Below are 5,910 nucleotides of genomic sequence, written 5' to 3'. Positions count from 1 at the left end.
CAAAAGCCAAAAAAAAAAAAAAAAAGGCAAGAAATAATGCCATAGAAGACCGAGAGTTATTTCATTCCTTTGTGTAAGGTCATTATCTGTCATCGTACCTGTTACAGTTTTGTAATGTTTGTTTACTTGTTTAACTTTCCCCATTAGCTGTAAGTTTCATGGGGCTAGGAACCCCAGGTCTCACTCATTTATGCGGCCTAAGTACCAAGAGTTAGGTTGAGCTTATCACTGATGCTCAAATCTATCTATATATCTACCTACTTTCCTATCAATCAAGAATTGATAACAGCCCTAGCTGGTTTGGCTCAGTGGATAGAGCGTCAGTCTGGGGACTGAAGGGTTTCAGGCTCGATCCCCAGTAAGGGGCATGCAGGAGCCAGCCGATCAATGATTCTATATCATCATCGATGTTTCTATCTCTCTCTCCCTCTGGTCTAATTAGCATATTACCCTTTTATTATTATAGATAGGAAATATGAATTATCTCTTTCTTTAAATACATATAGAATGCACAATCTGAGTGGCTTATAAAGAACAACAATTTATTTCTCACAGATCTGGAAGCGGGAAGTCCTTGATCAAGGCGCCAGGGGATTCAATGGCAGGTGAGAGCCCCCTTCATAGATGGCTCTTTATGCTGCGTCCTCACACAGCAGAAGGGGTAAGACGAGCTCTCTGAGGTCTCCGTTCACAAGGCCTTTCCTCTCAAGACCCACAAGCCACGCCCATCAGCCCATCAGAGCGAGTATGCAAATTAACCCCAACCAAGATGGCTGCGGCCACAGAGAGCAGGATGGAGGCTTGGGTTTCCCTGGCAATAGAGGAAGCCAAGCTTTCTACACATCCTGGCGGGCCCAGGCCTCCACTCAAGGGTACAAAGTTTCAATTATAGAAGATAAATAAATCCCAACAAAAATGGCAGCAGCCACGGAGCTGGAGAGAGCAGGAGGCTAGGGTTGCCCCAGGATGGAGGAAGCCAAGCTTCTGCAGCCCTGGCCGGCCCAGGCCTTCACTTAAGGCTACAAAGTTTTAATTATAGAAGATACATAAATTCCAACAGAAATGGCTGCGGCCATGGAGCAAGCAGGAGGCTTGGCTCCGCTCCAGGCTACAAAGTTTCAATTGTAGAAGATAAATAAATTCCAGATACCAGGGCCTCCACTTGGGTCGCCGGGAGGGCATGGCTGGCCTGCAAACCACCACAGGCCCCTCGCCCAGGCCGCCCCACACCCCAAGGGAACCCCCACCCTGATCTGGGACACCCTTCAGGGCAAACTAGCTGGCCCCCATCCATGCACCAGGCCTCTATCCTATCTAATAAAAGAGTAATATGCAGATTGACCATCAGTCCAACACACAAGATGGCTTCCTCCATGTGGTCAAAGATCCTGCCCTCATGTGGACACAAGATGGCCACCACAAGATGGCCAACAGGGTAGGGCAGTTGAGAGGGACCAGGCCTGCAAGTGAGGGCAGTTGGGGGTGATCAACCCTGCAGGGGAGGGCAGTTAGGGGTGACCAGGCCGGCAGAGGAGGGAAGTTGGGGGCAAACAGGCTGGCAGGGGAGCAGTTAGACATCAATCAGGCTGGCATGGGAGTGGTTAGGGGGTGATCAGGCTGGCAGGCAGAAGCAGGTTAGGGGCAATCAGGAAGGCAGGCAGGTGAGCAGTTGGGAGCCAGCAGTCCTGGATTGTGAGAGGGATGTCCGACTGCCCGTTTAGACCCGATCCCACCAGGATCGGGTCTAAACGGGCAGTCGGACATCCCTCGAGGGGTCCCAGATTGGAGAGGGTGCAGGCTGGGCTGAGGGACACCCCCCCACCCCGTGCACGAATTTCATGCACCGGGCCTCTAGTAAATTAATGAATAGATATGACAATAGTGAAGTTAATTCCTGAAAACTCTTCAGGATAATTTCTAATGAACCTGAGAGGGTAATTAGCCAGAACATTCATTCCTCAAACATAATTATCATTTACAGCCCTTAGAGTTTTTTAAGTACTTTTCCTACATCTATTTTCATTTTATTCTCTCAACAAGTTCCAGAATCATGGGTTAGTCTTATCCCCATTTTATAGCTGAGAAGCACGAATATATCACACAAGGGCCCAACAGGAAACAGAGGGCAAACTCAAATTAGAGTCATTTAACCCTTTGCACTCGCTTGCTTTTTTCTGGAGCTGCTACCGATGCTAACCGTGTCAAGTCACACTCGACATCTGAGTGCAAAAGGTTAAAGAGAGTTTATTTACAAGGGGTTATAAAAAGATGGGGAAGTGTAGAGTGTCAGAAACCTGGGGCCAGTAATAGTGGGAACCACTCCCAGGCCAGGAGGGGTGAGGAGGGTGAGTTTACTGGAACTTAGGAGGAAAGAGTTGTGTGAAGAGGATTGCGGTGAGATGAGCAGTGACCTTTGGTAGTAAAACTTCAACAGTCCACGGCAGCCTCCTCCCAGGGAAGAGCCAAGGGAATGAATACCCTGGTTTTGTTCTCTGCCCTCCCATCTCGTGTTAAAGGTCCCATAATGCCGGTGGTCTTAATCCAGCATCTAGAAGGGTTCAGGAATCTGGAGAAGGCACTGTGTGTAAATTAATCAAGAGTCCAGAGACGAAACATAATTTTGGAAGGCATTTGGGGGGCCACAGGAGCTTGGCTAAAGAAACCAAGTTCTCCCTCTGGACCCCTTGCTTTTTATTAACACAAATTGTCCTAAGGCAACGTAGATATACACATCAAAGGCCAGGGTTTAATATACAGAATCCATTGTCAGATTGGAGGAACTACCTCCGGCTGTTCAGCTGTTTGGCCAGGAGGAGGCAATAACATGTAGATTGAAATGTCCTCAGCAATCTGGCAGCAAGAATCATTTATGCATCCCTTTCAGGTTTGGGGAAATGCCCTCAGCCACTTCCAGATGATTCAGCCCTGCTGACATGCTGGAATTGGCTTCCGGCAGTCCCACTGGCTGGAAGGAACTGGAAGCCAAAGGCACAGGAGTCCGCTGATACAGGCTATACCTTTCCCCCTCAACATCCTCTCTAGTCTTCCATCCACAAGAAAAATTTATATCCCCAGCACAAGGGACACATGAAGTCCCTTAAGAGTGTGTGTCATCATGGATTCATGTTGATTCAAACATGTTCCCTTGTGAAACCCAAAGTTAGCCACTCTGGGTGTCCTTCATATGTGATAGAAGGAAAAGTTGGGAGAAGGTAAAAGAAAGGGAAGAAGTGAAATGAAACAGCTGCTACAGTCCACACTTCTTTCTGGTCACGAGGGCTAGGTTCGTCATCATAGCACCAAAACCGGCTTCATGGGTGCACAACCTGTGGGTGGTGGTGGTAGTAAATATATAAAAATTGCTTAATTACCTGTTGTTCTCTGGACCTGAGATCTGTAGGATGCTCCCTTTATTTGCTTAGGCCTAAATGTGCATGTGATGGAAGACCCCTTCCGAACACCAGAGGGCGCTGTGCCACTGGGATACCAGCAACTGCTTTTTCACAGCTCCTACATGTTTGCATCACATTCAACCTTTCAGAAAAGCCGTCTGCTTTTTCTTTTGGCAGTTCTTGGGCCAGCATTGGTTCCTAGGTTGAAAGAGAACACGAAGTTAAGAGAAGATGCTAGAGACCAAGATGCACAGCAGTAAGAACAATTCGTAATTGCTAGCCTGCACTGTTCAGCCTCTAGCAAATTCAGTAATCTCATTCTTTCTTGTCTTCATTATCCCCATTGAAAATTAATACACAATTCAGGCAGACAGGTCTAAAGAGCACAATTAAATTGTTTTCTATTAGAAGGTAAGATGAGATCCCGTTGATTATCGTTCTAATGATTCTGGCAATTCTAGTTAGAATCGTCAACTTAACTCGACTAAAATTGTATGTATCTCCTAGAAATTTTAAGGCGAATACCCACCAAGTACCACCAATAATCTACTCTTAACATTAACCTTCTTCTAAATCTAATTAGTATAGGGGTTTGGGGTTCTTTTTCACAAATACAAATTAAGAGGTAATTTTTCTTTTTAAAAATTTTTATTCGAATTTATTGGGGTGAACATATAGATTTCAGGTGTAAATCTATAATACATCAGCTGTATATTGTATTGTTTGTTTACCATTCCTGGTCAAGTCTTCTATCTCCATTATCCTCCCTTTACCCTCTTCTACCTCTCTGTAACTATGAATTTTTGCTTTTTGTTTTGTTGTTTGTTTGTTTGTATTTTAGAGAGAAGGGAAGAGGGAGAGAAACATTGGTGTGAGAGAATTGGTTGCCTCTCATTGGCACCCCAACAGGGGACTGAACCCAGCCCATAGACATGTGCCCTGACTGGGAGTCCAACTGGCAACCTTTCAGGTACGGGATATGCTCAACCATCTGAGCCACACCTGCCATGGCTGCTGTTGTTTTTGTTTGTTTTTTGCTTAATCCCTTCCCCTCTTTTTCATCCTGCCTCCTAACTCCCTCCCCTCTGACAGCTGTCATTCTCTTCTCTGTATCTATGAGTCTGCTTCTACTTTGTTAGTTTATTGTGTTCATTAGATTCCACATATAAGTGAAATCATATGGCACTTGTCTTTCTCTGACTGGCTTATTTCACTTAGCTGCTAAGTCTTAGCATAACACTCCTTCATGAATTCCCTTAACGTTTGTTGAACATCAACTGTGTGCCATGCTTACATTTGCTAGATGCGGGTTAAAATATGCAAAGTGTGCTTTTGTGACGTTTTCCATCTAGGACACAATAAAATGACTTCTTTTTAATTATAAAATTGAACTGATAGGTGCTACCATGAGCATTTCAGGAAGCTACCAGCAGATACAACAGGGAGACTTGCTCCATGCTGAACGGGTGGTCAGGAAATGGTTCTCCGAAGAAAACTATTCCTGAGACCTGACCAATAAAAGGATGCTAAACAGGCAAAAAGTGTGCACCGGGGGCAGGCAGAGGCGAGGGTGGGGGGGCCAATCTCAGCGCGTACCCAAACATTTGTGGGGGAGACCTGGGGAAATGGAAGGTCCCTAGGGCTAGAGTTCCTATACTGCGGGGTGGGGGGGTGGGGGGGTGGAGAAAGCTGGGGCCTCCAAAGCCATGACTATTGTTATTCTAAGGGCAACTAAGAGTCCCGGGAGAGTTTGAAGCCAGAGGTTCCGAGATCACATCTGCATTGACAAGGCCATCTTCAGTGCCACGTGAAGAATGAAGACCTCCAGCCGGCAGGAGGGAGGCTGCTGTTCTTTGTGGAAGGATGACCCTGGAGGTGGGACTGATGTTTGGAAAGTAAAATCCATAAAACTCGGTGATAAAGCGCATAAACTGCAAACGAGCTCATTGCACTTTACTTCACGTTAGAAACGGCTTCAAAAGGGAGACGTTTGCCTGCGAACCCGCGGAGCCATGGCGTCATTTCCGTAAGCGCACGTGCATTGCATTCCGGGGACAGGCTCCCGCTGCAGTGCAGCTGGCGGGGCCTGTGCTGAGGAACGTCGGAGGGGAGGCGCTCGTCCCGGGCCCCAAGGCCTGGGTCCCGGGAAGCCTGCATGGCTGCGAGGAGGACGCTTGCCTTACTGTCCTGGTCCAGGCCAGGCATTCTGGACTCCTTCCCGGAAGCTCCAACCCGGACCCTCTGCTTCGCTACGGTGGCCGGGAAGGCCCTGGATCCAAGCGCCGCGGCACGCTGGAAGGAGGCGCACGCGCACTGCGGCCTCGGCGCCGGAAAGGGGGCAGCCCCGGGCTGGGGGAGAACGGGTCCCTCTCCTCTTCCCACGCCGCACGGATTTCCTAGACCCGCCCCGACAAGCTTTGCCATTGGTTTAGAGATGGGAGAGCCCGCCTCCCCCCTTTGCTGATTGGCTGCCCGCGAGGAGGCGGGGCTTGGGCGCTGGTGGATTGCATCAGCGGGT

This window comes from Eptesicus fuscus, chromosome 4, assembly GCF_027574615.1.
Source record: "Eptesicus fuscus isolate TK198812 chromosome 4, DD_ASM_mEF_20220401, whole genome shotgun sequence".
NCBI classification, from domain to species: Eukaryota; Metazoa; Chordata; class Mammalia; order Chiroptera; family Vespertilionidae; genus Eptesicus; species Eptesicus fuscus.
This window is presented reverse-complemented; position numbering follows the sequence as displayed.